Raw genomic sequence first — 26,030 nt, forward strand, 5'->3', positions numbered from 1 at the left:
CGTCTATCAGAAATGCTACCAGCCCAATCAGCATCAGTGTATCCATGCAACTGTATCTGAACCCCAGTCTCATAAAATAGTCCATACTGCAATGTGGACTTCACATACCTGAGTATGCATCTAGCCGCATCCAAATGCGGTTTCCTTGGAGCCTACATAAACTGACTTACCAATCCAACAGCATAGCTCAAATCTGGCCTGGTAATAGTCATATAAATCAAGCTTCCTACTATGCGTCTGTACATAGTAGGGTCTTCCAGAAGCTCACCTGCATCCGCGCTCAGCTTCACATTTTGCTCCAAAGGAACTGAAATAGGCTTACAGCCTGTCATCCCATATTTGGACAGCATGTCCAATCCATACTGCCTCTGCAAGAGCTATATCCCACTTGGTGATCTAATCACCTCAATGCCCAAGAAAAAACGCAGCTCTCCCCAAATCCTTCATCTCAAACTTCTGCTTCAATAGCATTTTCACATGAAGGATATCTTCATCACTGTCACCTGTCATAATCAAATCATCAACATAAATGACAAGTAGCATAATACCTTTCTCTGTTTTTCTCACATAAAGTGAGAAATCTGCCTTGGAAATCTGAAAGCCAATAGTGACAAGATACTGTCCTATCTTGTCAGACCATCCTCTAGGTGCTTGCTTCAAGCCATACAAGGCTTTCTTCAACCTGCAAACAAACTTAGGATGAACATCATGCACATAACCTGGTGGCTGCTCCATATAGACCTCTTCTTGCAAATCACCATGCAAGAAGGCATTCTTTACATCCATCTGATGTAAAGACCATCCCTTTGATGCAGCCATAGCAATGACTGCTCTTACAGTTGCCACCCTTGCAACCGGACTGAATGTTTCTTCATAGTCAATGCCATATGTTTGTGCATACCCCTTGACTACTAATCTTGCCTTGTATCTGTTCACAGAACCATCTGCATTGTGCTTCACCTTATAAACCCACTTACAGCCAATTGCATTCTTACCTTTAGGCAAAGGTACCAATTCCCATGTAGCATTTGCTTCCAAGGCATCCATTTCTTCATCCATGGCTTTCTCCCATTTTTCTTTTCCCATGGCTTGCTCAAAAGAAGTGGGTTCTGGTTCCTGTATCACTTTGACCATATATGCATAGTGAATGGCTGTAAATCCATCATATTTCAGCCTATCCACAAGATACCTAACTCTGGTTGACCTGTGCAAAGTAGGTTCACTCCCAGGTGCTCTCAAAATATCCCTGGTCTTCCTCACTCCAGGTGTAACAATAGAAGGAATACCCAACTCATCATCAATGCTCTGTTCTGAGCCACTGGATTCACCATCCACATAAGAGTGACCTGCATTCACATCAAATATGGGCTGATCAACCTTCTCTTTTCCTTCTCGTGATACCTGCATACCATTATCTGCATTGCTTTGAGAAGATTCTCCTGATCTCAATCTGCCTGTCCATGGCAAAGAATGTGAACCACTGCTAGAGGATGCTCCAGGTCCACTAATATTTTGTGACTGCTGCTGTGAATTATGTGCAGCATTACCATTTTGTGCATCTACATCATCAATCACATTTACTGGTTTATACCAACTACTCATCTCATCAAAAACAACATCTCTTCTCACTGTAAACTTACGAGTAGAAGGGTTATAGCATCTATATCCTTTTTGCTGCAGAGAGTAACCAATAAAGATGCACTTCTCAGCTTTTGGATCCAACTTGGATCTCAACTCATCTGGCACATGTACATAGACAATGCAACCAAAAATTTTCAAATGAGAAATATCTGGTTTCCTACCAGTATACCTCTCCTCTGGAGTCATCCCATGTATTGCTGCAGTGGACGTCCTGTTCATTATATAGACTGTCGTAGCAAATGCTTCAGCCCAGTAAAAATCTGGCAAGTCTTTTTCGTTGAGCATGGCATGAGATACCTCTCCAATATGCCTGTTTTTCCTTTCTGCAACTCCATTTTGTTGTGGGGTATGACTGCATGAATATTGCTGCTTTATGCCATGCTCCTGCAGGAACCTTGCAAACTCATTTGAGAGGTACTCTCCCCCTCCATCTGACCTTAGGCATTTTATTTGTAGGCCTGTTTCTTTTTCAACCATAGCTTTAAGAGTTTTGAAATGCCCAAAAACTTCACTTTTCTTTTTCATAAAATACACCCAAACTTTTCTGCTATAGTCATCAATAAAACTGACAAAATAATGACAGCCTCCAAGAGATGCAGCTTTAGTAGTCCACACATCAGAGTGGATTAATTCCAATGGCTTCTTACTCTCTTGAACATGTCTAGGAAATGGTTTCCTTGCCTGTTTTTCAAACTGACAGGCTTCACATACCTTATGCATTTCTGCAACCTTGAATTTTGGCAATCTTGCAACAATATTTTGGGCCTGCATTGATTTAAGTCATTGTACATTAACATGACCAATGCGTTTATGCCAGATATCAATATCTGCAACTACACGGGTCCCATGTGCAAACATTGCTGCACTCAATTCAGACATGTCTGCATCCAACGTAAACATTCTGTCCTTCTTCTTTCCTTTTGCTATCAAGCGACCTTTATTTTTCATATCCTCAACAAAGCATCCATGAGGATTAAATCTGACCTGCAAGCCCTGCTCAACCATTTGACCAACAGAAACCAGATTCTTGGTGATATTCGGGACATGAAATACATCTGACAGGTATTTCTTTTTCCCATCCTGCATAGACAAAGGAATTTTTCCAATCTGCACAATAGGATGTGCAGTATCATCACCAGTCTCCACAAATCCTGGTTTTTCCATTTTCCTTGCATCCTCCATCCATTCTGCATGACCCGTCATGTGGTTTGATGCACCTGAGTCAACATACCACACTTCGTTGCTTTCTTCTGCACTTGTCACAGAATTGTTCATGTGTTGCACCATAAACAAATGTTCATTTCTGTCATCCCCCTGTCTACTAGAAGATGCATAATTTCCTTGTTGCAGTTTTCCATTCATGATGTCATTCTGCTTTTTATAGCAGTCTTTAGCCATATGACCCATTTTACCACAGTAGTAGCATTCAACATTACTGTTTGTATTTTGGCCTCTTTGCCATCCACCACGACCTCTTTGGCTCCCCCTGCCTCTAGAGTTACCATGTCCTCCTCCATAGGACTGGTTTTCTTGAGTTTGCTGCATATTCTGATTTCTACCACGGCCTCCAAATCGGCCTCCTCTACCTCTACCTCTACCTCTACCTCTTCCAGCATTTGAGTAGAAGACAGCTTCTTTTGAAGTTCCTCCTGAAGAAGATGCACCACCATTTCTCTGTTCCTCAGAAATTAGAAGAGCAATCAACTCCTCAAAATCAAGAAATCTTTCACGAACTGAAATGGAAGTCTGAAACTGTGCATAATCCTTTCCTAAACCATTCAAGGTCACAGAAACTAAATCATCATCTTCCACTGGTGACCCAATGGAAGCAAGTGCATCTGCAATCTTCTTCACCTTCATGTGGTAGTCATTGATGCTCATATTTTCTCTTTGCACATTATGCAACTCTTGCTTGAGCTGCATTTTCCTGGCTTGCGTATTTGTGCTATACATTTTTGACAAAGTATCCCATGCCTCCTTTGGCGTACTTGCATCCTGAATATGCACAATCATAGAGTCTGAAATGCTGATAGACAACCAGTACATAACTTTCATGGCTCTCTCATGCCATGCTTTGAATGCCTGCATTTGCTGTTGATTGGGAACATCAGGAAGAACTGGTTCTTCTTCATTTCCTGCAACAAATTCCCAATATCCTTTTCCCATAAGGAAATTCGTCATTCTGAACTTCCATGCTTGGAAGTTATTCTTGTCAAGCTTTTCAGTGACAATCTGTGAAAGAGAATCAGACGCCATTACAGAACACTGCAAAAAATTCTGTCACTGCAAAGAACACAGCTTTAGCCTCACAATGGAAAATCTGCAAAACTGACGAAAGTGGTATTTGACCACACAGTCACTTCCTAGTGACGATTTTGCATCAACAGGCAACAAGGATGATTCTGTAACTCCCAATGTCTCTGCACACAGGCATACGATGCAATTTCTACAGTAACTTTTCACCGACCTGTAGAACAGTGGCACAGCGTAAAACTGGGCCTTTTCCTGAGTGCGTGCAGAAAACTTCCGCTTCCAAAACAGTCCCCGAAATGGCCTCAAATCAAAAAAACAGGGTCGCCAAGGGCTAAAGGCCTCTCCCGCAGCATATACTGCCCTCTTGCTTCATCGCGAAGGGCGTCTCAACCTGAGACAATGCACTCTTGCAATTTTCGGCTGTGCTACCTGCAGAGATCTGCTCCCAAAACAGAAAATGAAAGCAACACTGCTCCTCTTACCAGAACGCCGCGAGCTTGGCTTGCTTTCTTGAGCTCCTTACCACGAACAAGGTTCTGATACCATGTCAAGATTGTGGGAGAGAAGGAAGGAGTCTCACTTGTAGCTTTCTTGCTTGCACAATGGGGGAATACACACACGGGTGGAGGCTGAAAACAGTTTTCCTCTTCTTAGTTTGTGTAAGCCAAAAGAACTCTTTTACAAAGAAATAGAAGAACCCTATATATGGGTCTCAAACCAAACTCAACTAACTAAGGTGGCATACTAACTGAGCCACGAACTAGAGTAGATAAGGATAGCTATCATCTAGCTATTATTCATGGGCGGTGTACCAACCGCATCTGCAACTGACAAGTCGGTGACTATACATAACGGTCACCCTGGTGTATCACGAGTGGAGCTCGATATCTCAACATGGCTTACACAACTAAGAAGAGGAAAACTGTTTTCAACCTCCACCTTTGTGTGTATTCCCCCATTGTGTAAGTGAGAAAGCTACAAGTGAGACTCCTTCCTTCTCTCCCACAATCTTGACATGGTATCAGAGCCTGGTTCGTGGTAAGGAGCTCAAGAAAGCAAACCAAGTTCGCAGTGTTCTGGTAAGAGGACCAATGTTGCTTTCATTTTTCGAGTTTTGGGAGCAAGTCTCTGCAGGTAGCATAGCCGGAAAGTGCAAGAGTGCATTGTCTCAGGTTGAGACGCCCTTCGTGGTGTAGCAAGTGGGCAGTATATGCTGCGGGCATGGGCTTTAGCCCTCGATTGCCCTATTTTTTTGATTCGAGGCCATTTCGGGGCCTATTTTGGAGGCGAAAGTTTTCCGCACACACTCAAGAAAAGGTCCTGTTTTTTACCGTGCGACCACTGGTCTACAGATCGGTGAAAAGACACTGTAGAAATTGCATCATATGCCTGTGCGCAGAGACATTAGGAGTTACAGAATCAACCTTGTTGCCTGTTGATGCAAAATCGTCACTAGGAAGTGACTGTGTAGTCAAATACCACTTTCGTCAGTTTTGCAGATTTGCCCTTGTGAGGCTGAAGCTGTGTTTTTTGCTATGACAGAATTTTTTGCAGTGTTCTGTAATGGCGTCTGATTCTCTTTCACAGATTGTCACTGAAAAGCTTGACAAGAACAACTTACAAGCATGGAAGTTTAGAATGATGAATTTCCTTATGGGAAAAGGATATTGGGAATTTGTTGCAGGAAATGAAGAAGAACCAGTTCTTCCTGATGTTCCCAATCAATAAATGTTATGTATTGGCTATCTATCAGTATTTCAAACTCTATGATTGTGCATATTCAGGATGCAAGTACGCCAAAGGAGGCATGGGATACTTTGTCAAAAATGTATAGCACAAATACGCAAGCCAGGAAAATGTAGCTCAAGCAAGAGTTGCATAATGTGCAAAGAGAAAGTATGAGCATCAATGACTACCACATGAAGGTGAAGAAGATTGCAGATGCACTTGCTTCCATTGGGTCGCCAGTAGAAAATGATGATTTAGTTTCTGTGACCCTGAATGGTTTAGGATAGGATCATGCACAGTTTCGAACATCTATTTCCGTCCGTGAAAGATTTCCTGATTTTGAGGAGTTGATTGCTCTTCTAATTTCTGAGGAGCAGAGAAATGGTGGTGCATCTTCTTCAGGAAGAACTTCAAAAGAAGTTGTCTTCTACTCAAATGCTGGAAGAGGTAGAGGCAGAGGTAGAGGAGGCCGATCTAGAGGCCGTGGTAGAAATCAGAATATGCAGCAAACTCAAGAAAACCAGTCCTATGGAGGAGGACGTGGTAATTCTAGAAGCAGGGGGAGCCAAAGAGGTCATGGTGGATGGCAAAGAGGACAAAATGCAAACAGCAATGTTGAATGCTACTACTGTGGTAAAATGGGTCATATGGCTAAAGACTGCTATAAAAAGCAGAATGACATCATGAATGGAAAATTGCAACAAGGGAATTATGCATCTTCTAGTAGACACGGCGATGACAGAAATGAGCATTTGCTTATGGTGCAGCACATGACCAATTCTGTGACAAGTGCAGAAGAAAGCAACAATGTGTGGTATGTTTACTCAGGTGCATCAAACCACATACAGAATGGATGCAAGATGCAAGGAAAATGGAAAAACCAGGATTTGTGGAGACTAGTGATGATACTACACATCCTATTGTGCAGATTGAAAAATTTTCTTTGTCTATGCAGGATGGGAAAAAAAATACCTGTCGGATGTATTTCATGCCCCGAATATCACCAAGAACCTGGTTTCTGTTGGTCAAATGGTTGAGCAAGGCTTGCAGGTCAGATTTAATTCTCATGGATGCTTTGTCGAGGATATGAAAAATAAAGGTCGCTTGATAGCAAAAGGAACGAAGAAGGGCAGAATGTTTACGTTGGATGTAGACATGCCTGAATTGAGTGCAGCAATGTTTGCACATGGGACCAGTGTAGATGCAGATATTGATATCTGGCATAAACGCATTGGTCATGTTAATGTATAGCCACTTAAATCAATGCAAGCCCAAAATATAATTGAGGATTGCCTAAATTCAAGGTTGCACAAATGCATAAGGTATGTGAAGCCTGTCAATTTGGAAAACAGGCAAGGAAACCATTTCCTAGACATGTTCAAGAGAGTAAGAAGCCATTGGAATTAATCCACTCTGATGTGTGGACTACTAAAGCTGTATCTATTGGAGGCTATCATTATTTTGTCACTTTTATTTATGACTATAGCAGAAAAGTTTGGGTGTATTTTATGAAAAAGAAAAGTGATGTGTTTGGGCATTTCAAAACTCTCTATGGTTGAAAAAGAAACAGTCCTGCAAATAAAATGTCTAAGGTCAGATGGAGGGGGAGAGTACCCCTCAAATGAGTTTGCAAGGTTCCTGCAGGAGCATGGCATAAGGCAGCAATATTCATTCAGTCATACCCCACAACAAAATGGAATTGCAGAAAGGAAAAACAGGCATATTGGAGAGGTATCTCGTGCCATGCTCAACGAAAAACACTTGCTAGATTTTTACTAGGCTGAAGCAATTGCTACAGTAGTCTACATAATGAACAGGACTCCCACTACAGCAACACATGGGACGACTCCAGAGGAGAGGTATACTGGTAGGAAACCAGATATTTCTCATTTGAAGATTTTTGGTTGCATTGCCTATGTTCATGTGCCAGATGAGTTGAGATCCAAGTTGGATCCAAAAGCTGAGAAGTGCATCTTTATTGGTTACTCTCTGCAAACAGAAAGGGTATAGATGCTATAACCCTTCTACTTGTAAGTTTACAGTGAGCAGAGATGTTGTTTTTTATGAGATGAGTAGCTGGTATAAACCAGTAAATGTGATTGATGATGTAGATGCACAAAATGGTAATGCTGCACAGAATTCACAGCAGCAGTCACAAAATATTAGTGGACCTGGAGTGTCCTCTAGCGGTGGTTCACATTCTTCGCCATGGACAGGCAGATTGAGATCAGGAGAATCTTCTCATGTAGGTATCACGAAAAGGAAAAGAGAAGGTAGATCAGCCCATGTTTGATATAAATACAGGTCACTCTTATATGGATGGTGAATCCAGTGGCTCAGAACAGAGCATTGATGATGAGTTGGGTATTCCTTCTATTGTTACACCTGGAGTAAGGAAGACCAGGGATGTTTTGAGAGCAACTGGGAGTGAACCTACTTTGCGCAGGTCTACCAGAGCTAGGTATCCTGTGGATAGGCTGAAATATGATGGATTTACAACTATTCACTATGTCTATATGGTCAAATTGATACAGGAACCAGAACCCACTTCTTTTGAGCAAGCCATGGGAAAAGAAAAATGGGAGAAAGCCATGGATGAAGAAATGGATGCCTTGGAAGCAAATGCTACATGGGAATTGGTACCTTTGCCTAAAGGTAAGAATGCAATTGGTTGTAAGTGGGTTTATAAGGTGAAGTACAATGCAGATGGTTCTGTGAACAGATACAAGGCAAGATTAGTAGTCAAGGGGTATGCACAAACATATGGCATTGATTATGAAGAAACATTCAGTCCGATTGCAAGGATGGCAACCGTAAGAGCAGTCATTGCTATGGCTGCATCAAAGGAATGGTCTTTACATCAGATGGATGTAAAGAATGCCTTCTTGCATGGTGATTTGCAAGAAGAGGTATATATGGAGCAGCCACCGGGTTATGTGCATGCTGTTCATCCTGAGTTTGTTTGCAGGTTGAAGAAAGCCTTGTATGGCTTGAAGCAAGCACCTAGAGCATGGTCTGACAAGATAGGATAGTATCTTGTAACTATTGGTTTTCAGATTTCCAAGGCAGATTTCTCACTCTATGTGAGAAAAACAGAGAAAGGTATTATGCTACTTGTCATTTATGTTGATGATTTGATTATGACAGGTGACAGTGATGAAGATATCCTTCATGTGAAAATGCTATTGAAGCAGAAGTTTGAGATGAAGGATTTGGAAGAGCTGCGTTATTTCTTGGGCATTGAGGTGATTAGATCACCAAGTGGGATACAGCTCTTGCAGAGGCAGTATGGATTGGACATGCTGTCCAAATATGGGATGACAGGCTGTAAGCCTATTTCAGTTCCTTTGGAGCAGAATGTGAAGCTGAGCGCAGATGCAGGTGAGCTTCTCGAAGACCCTACTATGTACAGATGCATAGTAGGAAGTTTGATTTATATGAGTATTACCAGGCCAGATTTGAGCTATGCTGTTGGATTGGTAAGTCAGTTTATGCAGGCTCCAAGGAAACCGCATTTGGATGCAGCTAGACGCATACTCAAGTATGTGAAGTCCACATTGCAGTATGGACTATTTTATGAGACTGGGGTTCAGATATAGTTGCATGGATACACTGATGCTGATTGGGCTGGTAGTATTTCTGATAGACGATCTACCAGTGGATATGTGTTCTCTTTTGGGAGTGTTGCAGTCACTTGGAGCAGCAAGAAACAGCCTACAGTTGCCTTGTCGAGCACAGAGGCTAAGTACAGGGGTGCAGCAATGGCTGCATGTGAGGTAGCTTGGTTGCATAAGCTACTTTATGATATGCATAAGCCTACAGATGGGCCAGTTGTCATTTATTGTGACAACGTGAGCAGTATACACTTGGCAAATAACCCAGTCTATCATGCTAGAACAAAGCACATTGAGGTGCATTATTACTATGTGCGGAAGAGGGTTTTACTAGGTCTTATTGATCTAGTTTATGTCATCACAGAGGATCAGATAGTTGACATATTCATGAAGGCATTGGGCGCAGAGAAGCTGTGCAAGTTCAGAGACCTGCTTGGTGTGCAGGAATTGGGATTGAGCTCGAGGGGGAGTGTTGAGATATCGAGCTCCACTCGTGATATGCCAGGGTGACCGTTGTGCATTTATATCACTCACTTGTTAGCTGCAGATGCGGTGGTACACCGCCCATGAATAATAGCTAGAAGACATTTATCCTTATCTACTCTAGTTCGTGGCTCAGTTAGTATGCCACCTTAGTTAGTTGAGTTTGGTTTGAGACCCATATATAGGGTTCTTCTATTTTTCTGTACTAGAGTTCTTTTGTCTTACACAACTAGGAAGAGGAAAACTGTTTTCAGCCTCCACCTTTGTGTGTATTCCCCCATTGTGTAAGTGAGAAAGCTACAAGTGAGACTCCTTCCTTCTCTCCCACAATCTTGACACTACATAATTAGAGTCAGTGTACCCCACGACTCCTATATCTTGGCTGCCATAGCATATGCACATATCTGCAGTGCCCTTCAAGTACCTCATGATACCCTTCACGACATCCCAATGCTTCTTGCCAGGTGTAGCCATATAGCATGCCACAACACCAACTGCAAAGGCAATATCTGGACGAGTGGCGATCATGGCATACATAAGATTGCCCACTGTAGATGCATAGGGAATCTTGGCCATCTCGGCCCTTTGCTCATCTGTCTGAGGACAATTAGCATGTGATACCTTCACATAAGAAGGCAATGGACAGCTGATAGGCTTTACGTCCTCTGCATGCGGAAGCGCTCAAGGACTTTATGAATGTACTCCCTTTGTGACAAGTAGAGGAGTCCCTGATGCCTGTCGCGTCTAATGCACATACCAAGTATGTGAGCGGCCTATCCCAGATCTTTCATCTCAAAGCTCTTCTTGAGCTGAGCCTTAAGAGCATCTAGCTCATCATGAGCTTTCCCTGCTATCAACATATCATCCACATAGAGTACCAAAATCAATAAAGAACCATCACAGGCTTTCTTCGTGTAAAGACACGGATCTATAGCACTCCTGCTATAGCCCTGTGACTGGATAAAGGCATCAAACTAATGATACCACTCCCTAGGTGCCTGCTTCAAGCCATAAAGACTTTTCTTCAATTTGCACACTATCCGTGCCAAGTTCTGCAAAGCCCTTAGTCTGCTCCATATAAATCTCATCATGCAAGTCCCCATGTAAGAAAGCCATCTTGACATCCATCTAGTATAAATCCAAGTCAAGCTGAGCAACCAAAGCCAAGACTAAGCGTAGGGTGGCCATCTTAACCATAGGAGAAAAGACCTCGTCAAAGTCTACACCATGCTCCTGCTTAAAACCCTTTGCTACCAATCTAGCCTTGTATGCCGGCTTGGGGTGTCTCGGGGTACTTTTCAGCTTGTACACCCACTTGCATGGCAAAGCCTTCTTGGCCATAGGCAAGGAAACCAAATCCCAAGTGTCATTCTTATGCAAGGAGTCTATCTCAGACTACATAGTCCTCTCCCAGGAGTGATTGTCATCCCTAGCATAGCCTCATCATAAGTGAAAGGCTCTCCTGCATCTGTAACCAAGACATAATGCATTGAGGACTGAAATTTATCAGGTGAACGTCTGTTTCTAGTAGATGGTCTCATGGCAGGCTCTATTGCCTGCTCAGCTGCCTGTCCAACACCCTGACCATGAGCATCTGATGTAGTTGTAGGCTGTCCAATTGGCTATGCGAGAGCTCTTGGCTCCTCCTGAAATATGACCCTGTGGATCTCAGCAACTCTCTCAGGCTGCCGATGCATCTTGTCTTCATGGAAGACTACATCATGACTGCAGATGACTTTCCACACCTGCTGATCCCAGAGACAGTAACCCATCTCACCTGGATCCCCATAAACAAGGAAAATGCATTTGACACTCTTAGAATCCAGCTTACTTCTCTTGTCCCTGGGCACATGGCAAAATGCCTCACATCCAAAGACACGGAGATGCGCATAAGAGGGAGGTTTTCCAGTCCATACCTCCTCTGCAACCTGGAAATCCAAACCACTAGAAGGTGATCCATTTATGACATCACAAATGTACTAACTGCCTCAGCCCAAAAGCTCTGTGGTAAGCCTACGTGGCTAAGCATACTACGTACATGCTCCTGGATGGTTCTATTCATCCGCTCAGCCAAACCATTCTGGGGGGGTGTAGGGGGCGGTCAACTGACGCTTAATACCCCTCTCATCACATAACTGCTCAAAAGCACATGAGATATACTCACCCCCATTATTTGTCCTTAGGCATTTTAGCCTATACCTAGACTGGTTCTCAACCAATGCAAGCCATCTCTGAAACACATCCAAGACATCATATTTCAGCTTAATGGGATAAGCCCAAACTTTTCGTGAAAAAACATCTATGAAAGTAATAAAATACTTGGCACCACCCATATACTGACAAGGCATGGTCCCACAGACATCTGAATGTACCAATGCCAAGGGCTCACTCATGCGTGGCCTACCAGACTTCTTATGCGTAGACCTAGTTTGCCTGCCATAAAGATAATGCTCACATGAATCAAAACATGCATAATCAAGGGGCGGTAAGTACTACAAACTAGAAAGCATTTTTATTTCCTTCAAAGACATATGGCCCAGACGGGCATGCCAAAGAGATACATGTGGGATAGAACCCACAGACAAAACATGATCAAGGGAAGAAGCAAATACAATCAAGGGATAGAGGGTGCCAACCTTGGCACCTCTCGCAATCACAAGTCTGCCACGAGTGATCTTCCATGCAGAGTCTCCAAAAGATACATGATAACCTACGTCATCAAGCTATCCAGCTGACATGAGACTACGTGTCAAAGCAGGTACATGACGTACATCCTACATAACAAAACTGCTGCCAGAAGAAAACTACAGCCTAACATCACCAATGCCCACAATATCAAGGGAGCTGTCATCACCCAAGCGCACAGAACCCGAAACAGTACGGTATGAATGAAACCACTCTCGGCAAGGTGTCACATGAAAGGACGCACCTGAGTCCAAGAGCCAACACTGTGCATACATAGAGTGTATGTCTGTCATCTATGAAGCACTAGAAGAAGCTGCAAGGATATAATCATCATCAACATCCTCAGGCTGCATAACATTGATCTCTTCAATTTTAACACTGGACTTTGCAGGCATTATGCTGCGATCAGAAGACTTATCCTGCACTTTGTCTTTCCCCTTATCTTTGCGCCTTTCATTGCGCAGTTCATGGCATTGTGGCCTAATATGGCCCTTTTTCCCACAATGGTGACAAGTAATCTGCATTCCTACCACGGGATTTGCTACGTGACTTCCCACAAGACTTGGACCGAGATTTTTGAGAATCCCGTCCACGGCCACTGCCACTGCCATGCTTTCCATATCCATCATTCTTGCCTCTAACTGTCATAGCATGCGACACATGAGAGGCATCCAAATTCTTATGGTTAACCTCTTCCTGCAGAAGAGCACTCTCAACATCAGATAATTTCAAGTTAGCAGTAGAGGCACATAATGTAGTGCGGAATACATTCCATGACTCATTATGAGTACCAAGCAAGAAAAGATGAGTAACATCCTCTGCAAAAGTGATGTCCTGTGAAGTCAAGTTCTTGAGTATAGCATGGAACTGGCTCAAGTGAGTAGACATCGTCACATTCTCCTTCATGCACAGATCCATAAGCTACTTCAGCCAATACATCTGACTCGCTGGACTTTTCTTGTTATAGAGATCCTTGATTTTATCCCACAATTGCCATGCACTCTGTTCTTCCTCAAATATATTGTAATGAACCTGTTCTGTGAGAGATAATACAATAGTGGACTTGCATAACTCATCAAGCTCAAACCATCCCTCATCTGGCATAGTTGCAGGCGACTGCCCGCCGCTGAACCTCAATGGTTTGATCTACGATTTCTGCACCAATACCTGCCAAATCTGGCTCTTTCAATAAGAGTAATTCGTACCATCAAGCTTAGTGATGTTGAAAATAGCATGATCAGTGGGGATGAACTCGCCATAATGCAGGCTGGAAGACTGCAAACAGTTCAAAACTGCTTGCTGTTTACTGTAGAAAATGACCAAAAAATCATCAAAATCAAGAGAAAATGGTGAGAAAAGTGTAACCAAAGCTACTACCCACCAAGTACTAGTAAAAATACATCATTTCAGAATATTTCAACGTAAAAAATCCATGTCAACCCAGAGTTATATTGTTGCTGTAATAAATGACAGCAGGGTACTTTGAGAGGCAATTGCTGACCAAATCACTGCACCAAGTCAAGAAATGATAGCCAAGACATGACCAGCCATCAACAAGCATAAATCAGCACCAAACAGTCATCAAGACCTTGAGCAAACACCCAAACATGTCACCAAAGCATCCGTCAGTGGTAGGCATACCCCCCTGGACAATAGGGAAAAGTATATATAACACTGGCAAGACCTGATACTAGTAGGTGTATGCTCACAAGAGTGCAAAGCCCAAGCTCAGTTCAAAAGCAACTCCAAGATATCAGTGCATGAGCTATGCAACATTTAAGTGTAAGAGATCCCAAAATCTCAAGTATTTGCAAAATGTTCAAAATAGCATAAACCTCCTGCTCAATGTCGGTCAAGCATACAAGATGCTCCCACTGGCACAAAAGACGGATAAATGAGCTCAACAGATTAATCAAACCAAGTCAGAGTACCAAAGACCGGTAACCAAGAAATGCCTCAATAGCATCCAAGGTCGTAATGGAGAAAGCCAAGTCGTAATGGAAAAATCCAAGTCAATGTCCAACTGCTCAAGGGAATACTCAAATGAATGTCAAGACGAGCTCAAACAACTGCCATCCACAACCAAAGCATAAAGCATTCACCAAGACATCATAACCCATACTGGGTAGCCTAGGCATAAACCATGTCATAGATGAAATGCAGCTACAAAGAAGTGACAGTCAAACCCAAATCGAGCTCTAATCTCAACTCAAAAGCATTCCAGAGCATAAAGAGACATGTGGCATAGTCCAAATACATCATGATATCATACCGAGTAGTCGGGAGCACCCCGGACCAATAGGCATAACCCAACTATAGCATAAATAGCTTCAGCCTTGAAGTTTCCAATAGCATATAACCTTTGTAAATTGAGCAAATCAGTGCTCAATCTAAGCTCAAATCCATAGGCAAACCATAGACATACATTCCCGTATGTATAGGCATTAACTGGGCATAATCGGGCATCAAATGCCAAGACCTGTAAGCATAAAATTGAAGTAATAGGTGGCTGCCCTGTTTTGGACAGATTTGGGATTGTTTAAAATAGTCAATGGCTGAGCTAAATCAGCTCCAAATGCATCTCACATAAGAGGCATAACATCCACAAGTGATCTGGTATCAATAGACATCAGTAGAAACATCACATAAGCCATAGGCATACAAATACATGCTGTCTCAAACCTAAAATCTATTGGAAAATATTCTATCATCAGAATTTGGCAAATTCAACATCACCATCGCGTCTCAAATGTGCCAAAATCCCAAGTTAGACTCTTACCTTGCCTGAATCGGGTTCCGAATGCCCGAGATATGACAAAAAGAGTGATTTTTGGGCCAGATTTTGAAACAGGCGCAAAAAAAAACGCGAGCTAGCTAGGGGGGTCTGTTGTCCCACGTGTCAACAATGGTGCCCAAAGGGGGCACAAATGGGGGCCAAAGAAGGCCTACACCAAGCCTCAGCAAGCCTTGATAAGCTGAAAACAAGATCTAGGTGAAGGAAGCTCCAAGAGGTGTGAGCTATGGCTGCCCACAACCTATGAAATCCCTGTTTACCTAGACCTATGGATTGAGATAAATCTCTGAAATAATGAAGCAATACCTCAATGTCAATGCCCTGATGGTGCCTCAATAGGCCAGGAAGAAGCTCGAGAAGCCGAGGAGTGACGGGAGCTCAAGAGAATGAGCTATGGCTGCCAGGAAGGAGACCCAATGCGATTGGGGAGTCAATGGGAAGCTGAGAATGCCCCGAGCCAAGCTCAAGAGTCGGAAGCCGTGCTCTGATACCAGTTGAAAGGTGAGAAGGATCGAAGCTTGCACTCGAGAGCTATGGCCGGAGAGCAAGAGCAAGAAAGAGAGAGACAAGAAATGGGAATTCCAACAGTCACAATATGTGACCGGGCCTTCCTTTATTCAAACTGTCACTAAAAGAATAAAGAATAAAGTGATGGTGACGGGCGCCCGCCACCTGTAGTGCGTAGTGGTGGTGACTGTCAGTGTAGTAATACACGGGCGGCTAGGTGGAGGCGCCTTTACCCCCAACAGAAGATACAAAGCAAATAATTTATTAGAGGTCTTTGAATGGTTTTACAGACAAATTTGGCACAAATTCAAGCTCAAAGACACAATCGCATCATGTAATATGTCATCTTTGGCAAGGACTATATTGTTACCCAAAGAAGAAAAGAGGGATATTTAAACTCTTGTGCAAAGCAAATATATTCAGAATGGTTACAAACTAGACAAAGATATGGAAAAAGATGGGAAACCCTTAACATCTTTTAGTTTGACTTTGTTGTAGAAGAGTCTTTAGTTTCACTGAATTCACCAGGTCTTCTAAAGGAATCTTTTGTTTCATCCCACTTGATGAGACTTCTACATTTCAAGAACTCTTGTTTCCTATAGCTTGGAAGGAGCTTCAAATTCTTGGCATCTCCTACACGGGAGAGCAAATAAGAGCCGAGAACTCCAAAGCATCTTGCCCTAGATCCACTATATCCAGGCATGAAGCCAAAAACTCTTACAGCTTCTTCCTTCTCCACTAAAATTATCTTGTTTGAACCTCTATTGAAAGCTTGGGATCCAATCACCTTGGAGATAACTTTCAAAGCTATTATTGGTAAGCTTGGAGAGCTTGACAACCTGCTATGATAAATTGCAACTATTTGATTATTTAAGCTTCCAATATAATGACCAAGGCCTTGACTTTTGCCAAGCTTCAATGGCCTTGAGCCCTTGGCTCTTCCAAGAAATTTATCTGCATCTTCAATTTCTATATGCACAATAATCCATAATAGTATAAGATGTCAGTAGATAAATATCCAATAATATTTGTCTATAATGCATAATATACTCTAATATAAATCACAATGGATATCTTAGAATTATCTTTTATACCTTAGGGTTTTCATCTTCTTTAAGAAGACTATCATCATATAGATTTATTGAACTTTTTGGTTTCTCCTCTAATGGAGACTTCAATTTCTCTTCATACCCCATATTATCAATACCAAGTCTCTACTGAATTTGTAAGAACTCTTCCTTTGTAGGTGTCCCTCTACCCTTTTCATATTCCACGATCTGATTAATACAAGAATGCAATGCTACATAGTTGTTTTGAAAATTCTCTCCCTTAACATCAAGACTTGCTAGCAATTCCTCTTCATAACCTATAAATTTCTTATCATTTTGACCCCATGCTGCAAGGATTGCCAAGCAGTAATCTTCTCTAAGATCAAAAAGGTTTCAAATATTGTTTAGCAATACATATCTCTTTTTGTTGATGAGATAACTGGGAAATGTTGAGACACATTCAAGAGGATCCATTTCAATCTCTACACTCAACTCTATCTCCTTTTCTTCTACTTTTGTAATGTTATCACTTTTAAACAAAGCAACATAAAATCCTTGCACTAACTGGTTCTCAATATCCTCCTGAAATATTTTTCCCTTCTCTTCAACTTATTTGTCTTTGCATGCAATATCCTCTGTCTTCTTCTCTTGTATTGTATTTGAAGAACAACTATCCATATATTGAAGATATACAAGAAATCCAACATCCTTCAGTACAAGAAGGCATTGATGCTAATTCCGATGAAAAGGGCAATCTACTTTCCATTTCTTGAATCCCTCATCAATAAGGCTAAACCTTGTTTGCAAATTTGTTCTAGCATCATTGGTAGCTTCCATTACATCGCTATAATGGACAAATCCCTCAATCTCTAGGCCTTCCACACATGTCTATCATAAACTCCCTAAAATTCTTCAATTTACCTTCAAGATCCTTCAAGAGCTCTTGCAAATCAAAGGGAACATTGAGAATATCTTTGACGTAAACAAATCTAGATGAATTTCTAGCTGCATGAAGAAAATCAAAGAGCTTTTCATCACAAGTATCCTCCAGATCCTCCTCCTCCATTCCCTTTAAAGAAAACTTCCTTTTAGTTATCCTGATTACTCACAAAACCAATCTACAAAACACAAAATTAAAATTAGGGGCATAATATACCAATCCACATTTGCTCATACCTAGAAGACTAAAGAATGATTGCTAAAAAAAATTAGTCAAAACCTATAAGTCACTGCTTTTGTATTTTGACAAATTTAACGTGTTTGTTATGTTAGAGATTTGGAAATGCAAGATAAATGAAGTGAATTTGCCCTTTATGCAGCTAAGAAAGCATGAAATTCCACATCTCATCGATCAAATTTTGTTTTACATTCACGACTCATGAAATGTGAAAACAATGATCCAAATCGCTTCACAGTTCATAAAATCACGTTTCACACATCACTTTAACAAAAAAACTTGACGAATTTGTGTTTTATACATCCGAAAAATTTATCCAAAACAATGCATCTAGAACATCAAAACCCCATAGTTTAACATGTGTACAAGACCAATATTGATAGAAAAACTAAGTAAAATCCTTATGGAATTTCTAAGTTCCTAATGTATCTTTCTCCTCTTAAACCAACAAACACAGATCAATGTTTAACAATGACATCTTATTTCATTCATATTGCATGTCGAAATTCCTAAGATATCACACATGGTTAATTGATCAAAATACAAGGCCTTATAAAAAGCGAGTTGACTACTTGAGCAGCAGAGGAGGCATATAGTTTCGCATTTCATCGATCAATTTTTATTTGACATTGAAGACTCATGAAACACAACAAGAAACTTTCAAAACCCTTTGTAAATGGTAAAATCGTGTCTCATACATCAGTGAATCGTTTCGCATGAAAGGTTACAAATTTGATCATCTTCAAATCCTCAAAATTCAGGATTGCAGAGACAAAATGGAAAGAAAAAGTTTGATACCTGAGATTTGCAATCCTTGTTGTTGAGAATAAACGGTTTTTTGTTAGAATATGCCTGGTTTGGCTTGCAATGCTTATATGATAAATAGCTCGGTCAAAGACAAGACAAGATACATGAAAGACAAGTCCCTGCTCTACTGAGAAAAAATGGTTTTTTGTTAGAATATGCATGGCTTGGCTTGCGATGCTTATACTATAAATAGTTGGGTCAAAGACAAGACAAGATACGTGAAAGAAATATTAACATAAACCCGACCTTGAGTATTCATGTATATATGCCATCGGTCACCGCACGTTTGTTCAAGAAGTATAGTGCACTAATTCGGAGAAGGTGCATTTAAAATGAAAAAGAAAATGCTAAGAATTATATTTTACCTTTAAAAAGTGGAGTCATAAAAGCGCTATCAGGCCAAAAAAGTAAGTGACACGTGACACAACTTCCCATGTAGAAACGGTTTGCCCGTTGCACATGTGAAATTAACTACGCATTACAACAGCTACATGTGTAAACCAACATCCTTTTAAACCCAATTTCTGAACCACAAAAGATTTTTTTTTAAGACAAAGTTCTTTCTATGCTCGCGATCACACCAACACAACATGAACTTGGTCACATCGCAAAATTATTATTCAATGCAAGGCGATTAAAGACAGTTTCATCGCCCGGCATATGTGCCAAATCCTCGAAAATGTAAGTTTTTTGACAAATATAAGCTAGCTCTGAATCACTTGAACGAGTCTTGCCAAATGATCCCAAAAAAAAGCTTGATGTATGAAACATGATAAGTCATGGCACTTCCCATGGACAAGAGTTATTTCGTGTTTCATACATTGCTTGGAATGCAAGTTTCTTCAAAGAATCATGGATCAGCAGAGCTTGATTACACATAAGGATAATTTTTTTTCCACTAATAATGATAAGAATTAGGCGGATAAGATTTAAATATTATTGATGTGAACATTCAAATAGATATTCTTTCAAGGGTTGAACTCATTGAGAATAAGATATGAGATTTGCGGAATAACAATTGTTCTATTGTGAGACTTGTAAAACTTCATGACATTAATTGTCTTTGATCAAATGTGAAACGCAAGAGGGTGTTTGTTTCTCTTGCCCAGAAGGCCTCTTCGCATTTCATATGTCTTATGCCTGCATTGTTTTATTGAAATTGGAAGTAGACTATGTGATTAGTGTTTGTTTGCTACTAAGTGATTGTAGATAACATTATATCATAGATTTGGAGATCTGTCCTAATTTGGTTGTGTTATTTGTTTTCTTGGATATTTCAGATGGCTAGAACAAAGGCCACTACAAGGAAGCAGAAAATTGATCCTAGTGGTCTTGCTTCAAAGATCCATCAGTCCTCCAAGCCTTCCAAACTTACAAGGTAATCAAAGCCAATGAGAAAGTTATCACAGCATGTTAGATGCCTAAAGGAGATTAGAAGTGCAATGTGAAGGCTTTGCATAATGCAATTTCAAAACTGTATTTTTAGAGGCTTGTCAGAGAAATTTGTGACAAGCATAGTTTTGATAATTTTAGATGGACTAGGACAGCTCTCAACTGTATTTAGGAGGCTACATAAGATTTTTTGATTGAGTTTTTCCAAGATTCTTATATCTGTGCTACTCATGCACATAGGCTTACACTTATGGATAAAGACATGATAATTCTCAAGAGATTGAGATACAGGTTTTCAAAGGTCCTTGAGCTAGTCTCCCTTTTTTATGTGAAGGCTTTCAATATTTTAAATGTGCCTCCATATAGAAAGAAGAAATATGATCCAGGTCCTAAGGTTGAAGATGTCCCCCATGAAAAGGACACAAGCCAACATATGAAAGAGGAAAAGGCCACAGAAGAGCAAGCAGATAAATGGAGGGAGTATAAAAGAAAGAAGGAAGAAAAACAACTCCCATATTTTGAAGAGGAGTTATCTACCCTTCTTGAAAGACCCTAAGGGCTTCAATGTTTCTTAATTTTTACCAGGTGATATTAACAAAAGATCTGATATGGTATTTTTGGACTCTGATTGTGTTCAAATTCTCAAGAATAAAGTGAGAGAAGTAAATGACTCGATTCTTCTTGCTGGGATGAGATATAGTTTACCAAAATTTATTTTTACTCACCATATTTTTATAGCAATAGACTTTCATGTTGATCTTTTTGAAAGCTATATAATCTAGGGTCTCCTTGATATAATCTAGGGTCTCTAAATATTTTAATCTTTCTTTTGTAATTACTCTAAACTTTATTGCATTTTTGGTACAATGCTATAAAAAGATTGATTGAAGTGCTAGAGAAAAAGCCTCTCATACCTTCTGACTTACTTGCAACAGTGCAATATAAACAAGTTGTGGTAAGGTCTCGATTAATATGGTTGAAACATACTAAGAAATTTTATTCTAAAAACTACCATAAACAAGTTTCATAGTTTTACTTTATATTGTTGATTGCAGTGTCCTTATCAGGATGGTAGTTACTCTTGTGGTTGGAGAGTAATTGTAAATGCTAGAAGATTGGTTTAGTTTATTTATCTCAATGATGATAAACTTATAAAGGTAATGTGAAACATACTAAACTTTAAGATAGAGGTTTATTGCAAAATAGTCCATTGATGATAATAATATAGTCCATTGTAAAAAATAACAACGAACTAAAAATCTGTTCTTACAAATATATGACAGTTTATAAGGGATTGCTATACAAGTGAGCATGTTTGGTACATAAGAGCAAAGCTCATGAAGTACACAATGGTCAATTGTATACAACTAACAAGAATGGACAATAGTGGGGGCTTGGACATTGAAGGAGAGGAGGTGCATGTAACTATAGTAGGTGAAGCTATGCCTTCAACACCCAAGGCAACCAAAGCATCAAAGATAGGCAAAAGGACTCCTAGAAAGGATGTCCCTTCTCCTAAGAAAAGTTCTAAAAAAAAGTAGCTTTGCCTCATTGATTGTAAGCCCTTGTGTATAAGTAATGGAGATGATTGACAAAAATTTGCCACAAATTTGTACATGTATTTTATATTAATACAGTAAAGAGATATTTTCTTCAATATCCTTGCATTGTATATTCTTCTCTCTCCTCATTGATATCTGTAAAAAAATGTTACAAATGTTTATTAATTAGGAAGTGAAATCAGATATACACCTAAGTGGATATAATATTATATAAAAACTTACTTGTTTGTTATTAAGTTGGAACACAAATGAGTATGGTAGTTCAATATCTTCATTCTGTAAATCCATCCTCACTTGAAGTGGTGTACATGATGATCTAACCTTTAGGATTGCAATAATGCCCTCATTGTACCAAACATCAAGATCCACTATAGGATCTTTGCTAAAATTATCAAGATTTTGGTCTAAAGCAACCAAACTACCACCAACATAATGCCATCTACTATAATAAAAGCTAAGGATGAAATTTTGAGTAGCAATCATATATTTACAAGCTATAGAGTCTTGATCTATTTTACATATAATTTTTCCTTCTGTCCTAGTGTCCCATCCCTCATCAAGAAATTTTATAACATGATCATATATTAGTCTCTTCACTTAAAGCATGGCCTTTGATCTTCTTAACTCAGCATTAGAAAAGAAGTCAACAAATATATTAATAGGCACGAACAAAGTAACTTTGCTTGGGGTACTTGAGATACTAGGTTTTAATGCTCTTTGTATCTTAGAAAATATTTTACATCTATAGCCCTCACTAGTATCTAGACTTAGCAAACGCCACTTAAAGCTTGAAACATCAAGCAAAGGAAGGGGGGTAATGATCTCCATTGGCTACACTACATGGGGACAATATAAGAATGGTCATAGAAGAATATTCCATTCTTTGAAGCTCTGTCTTCTTTCTACCTTTGTACATCTCTTCTCCAATCAAGCCATGCATCACATCAATCACATCAACAATAGACTCAACTAGTTGCCATTCCTCAAGATTAGAGGGATAGGCATCTACAAGACAAATGAACAAATGCTATAATGGAAAACCTTAAACCAAGTTCAAGAAAAGAAAGACTTTAAGAATCAAATCTTTACAATTTGGTTTACCCATTGGAAGATTTGAACTTCCAGGTTTCAAATATAGCTCTCTATGCATAAACACATGTTGCACCAGAACCTCTTTTTATGCTATTCTTATTTACTCCAAGATTGAAATGTCGGATTCTACCCTTCCAAGCATAGATGAACGAGCTCTCATATCTTCACCTTTTCCCATAGTTTGCCTATTGCATGGTGATCCAAGTGCCTTTGCTAATGATTATAGGAATCCGTCTTCTATCTTTTTGGAATGAGTCTAAACATTGATATGGATGTGATTTGGGAGATTGGACACCTTGTTAAAGGTCGAATTTCTATATCCATGGCACACAAAGAGAGAGAGAGAGAGAGACAAAGACAGACAAAGAGAGAGAGAGAGAGAGAGAGAGAGAGAGGACTAAGCAACCACAACTTTTTGGGTCCTCTTGATGTGCCTACACCAATCAAATATGAGTGCCTAGAAGACTAAAGGGTATTGCATTGATACTCACATCACAATCACCCTTGATCGACCAATGCTTCAAGGAAATGCTCACAATACACCTTAGGCCTCACCTACTCTACCTAATGAGCAAGACCTTAGTATGTCTCCTTAATGATCAATAAATTGCAAACCATTAGGTCACGACCAAAAAGCCAAAAGAAATAGCCCAACAAACTAAACAATCTCCAACAAAATACTTTTTATAGCTAGACTTAACCTTTAGCACCTTTGCAAAACTCCTTGCCACGATTGATTTAGGTCTAGTTGATGATGGTATGGTTATGCTTGCATCTCAATGGCACCCCACATGGAAAGAGAACAAGAAAATTTATATAATAAAATCATACTTGTCCAAGAGAAACTCTCATGCAAACTCTTTGAGAAAAAATTGAAAAAAATTCGAATACTTCCTACCTATGCACTTGCTATGAGGCTTACAGACCCATCATCCAATGTTGGAACACTTAAGCAACAATGTACATCCTCTAGCCACTTCACACGGAGTTGGTAATGATTGCACTATGACATGGCTACTAAAGGCAACCATGTCATGTTGCATGGAGTTAGTATTGACTGCATTATGACATGGTGGCTAAACAACATCGTGCAATTAGTTTGGTAAGATGTGATCCCATATACTACAAGTCTAGCTCATTACAATTTATCATCAAGTCTTGCAAATTAGATGCACTGAAAGAGTTACTTCATCACCCACTTCTCAGTAAGACCCTAATTGAAGAGGAGCTCCACATTGCTAGCCACTTTAACGGACCCTTGTTGCTCAATGGCATTATGTATTATGTCTTACATATGCATACTCATGGTTCAACCTTTAGAGCTTGAGACCCTTCCCAAGCTTGAGAATAATCCTGATTTCTATGATTTGTGGGCCCCTAACACAAATATGATACATACATAAAATCAATCTTGTTGCAAGTAGCAATAAAACTATCATTCTTAATTAGCTCAAAATTTAACAATTTTTGCACATACTTTGATTGAGTCCCTAAGCTCAAAATATTGTCTTCTTTTCAGTAGGGGGAGGAGAGCTTAAAGCTATTCTCTAAATCTTCAAACTCCTCCATATGAGAGAAATTAACCATCGTGCGAAGACCTTGACCACCCATACACAATAAATTCTTTGTGGTAAAAGATTAAACACATAAAGATGAGGTTAAAAATTTTTGTGGTAAAGGGTTAAACACATAAAGATGAGGTAAGTGAATTAAAATTCATTCTTTCTTGATGGATAATTGTAATGGATATTTATCTTTTTTACAGATGGCAACTCACTCAACCCCTCCAATGCAACCCACACCTTTCCAAGTATTGATAAGAGATCCTTAAACAAAGATAGATTCTTGTTCACCACAAGGTGGGACTTTGACTTGGCGGTAAGCACGTGAGGAGTGGGATTCCCATGGTTCTATATCTAAGACCATTAGGTCTCCTGTACTTTGAGATTTTGCCAACAACTTGTAGAGAGAGAAGCAAACTTTGAACTTTGAAGCTAGTGAAGGAGACACGCAAGATAAAGACTGGAATAGGGATGCACAATAGAGCACAAAGAACATCCTAGGTCACGCAAAGAATTTTAGTTTGGAGTATAGTTTAATATTTAATTTGGGAAATGCCCACTCCATCTAGACACCCAAGATACCTTAGCACTATACATGACTTAACTGTCTTAAATCCCTTACTTGGAAACCAATTAGGTGGGTCATCTCATGAAATAAATATTGTCTCCATCTTATGAGAGGTAACTAGAGACATTGATATAGCTGATTAATCATCATACACATTTAACAATGCCTCTTGTGAGTTCTTATCATTGCCATTCAAATTAGTGTTCCATTTTGTTTGTACTTAATAGAATAGAATCAGAGGGACTTCAGTCTCTAGAGAACTCTCTTGCCAACATTTTCTCTACTTCTTTTCAACGTCCTTGAATTTAGCGGAAGATATTCTCTTTTGAAGATATTGAAGCTTATTCTTTTGAGGATTGCCACAGTGCCATTTTCTTCTGAGGATTGCCACCGTGCCATTTTCTTGATAATACCAAGTTCAAAGGGTTTCAACAGCATAGGTTGTGATGAAGGACACTCTACCTACTAGCTTCCAATTGATTGTTAATAAGACAAACAAAAGGTTACGAGTGCACTAAGCATCCCATGTATCTTGCTCTATTGAGCATCCACGAACATATTCCAATGCTTTTCCTTCTTGTTTTTGTGAACTCCAATTGGCCACGACTCTTGAAGCTTCTTCACAATCTCCCACTTAACGATGTCTGGAAATTATTGAATGAAAACCAAATCTTCTATGAATGGCCATTCTCTCTATTTTTGCTTCTCTTTTTAGTTTTGTGGGGAACAATTGGCTATTGTGATATACCTTTTTGTAGCTTTAGAAGACAGTGGGGTCAGTCTATCACATAGAGCCTGCATCAAGATAGTGACATGCTTCCGTCATTGAGGGATGCACTCCTTGTAGAAAGTGGCTTTGGTAATGAAGATCTCCAATTCTTCAACAGTTGTACGGTTTTTCCAATATTCCGTTGCTTTTCTTCCTCTTCAACGGTGCCACTTCTTCCATTTTCAACCTTTGTTGATGCTTATTGATTAAAGTTTTCCTTGGTTGCATACCAAAAAAATGGAGCTCCAAGAGAAACACCAAGAAAATTGAGAATCTACTACAAGAAAATCTATCTTCTATCATCAACAAGCATGTTCTTCATATTTTAATCAACCACAAGAAGAAAA

Source organism: Lygodium microphyllum, chromosome 19 (assembly GCF_053477565.2).
Source record: "Lygodium microphyllum isolate KBCC chromosome 19, Lygodium_microphyllum_v1.1.10, whole genome shotgun sequence".
Taxonomy (NCBI): Eukaryota; Viridiplantae; Streptophyta; class Polypodiopsida; order Schizaeales; family Lygodiaceae; genus Lygodium; species Lygodium microphyllum.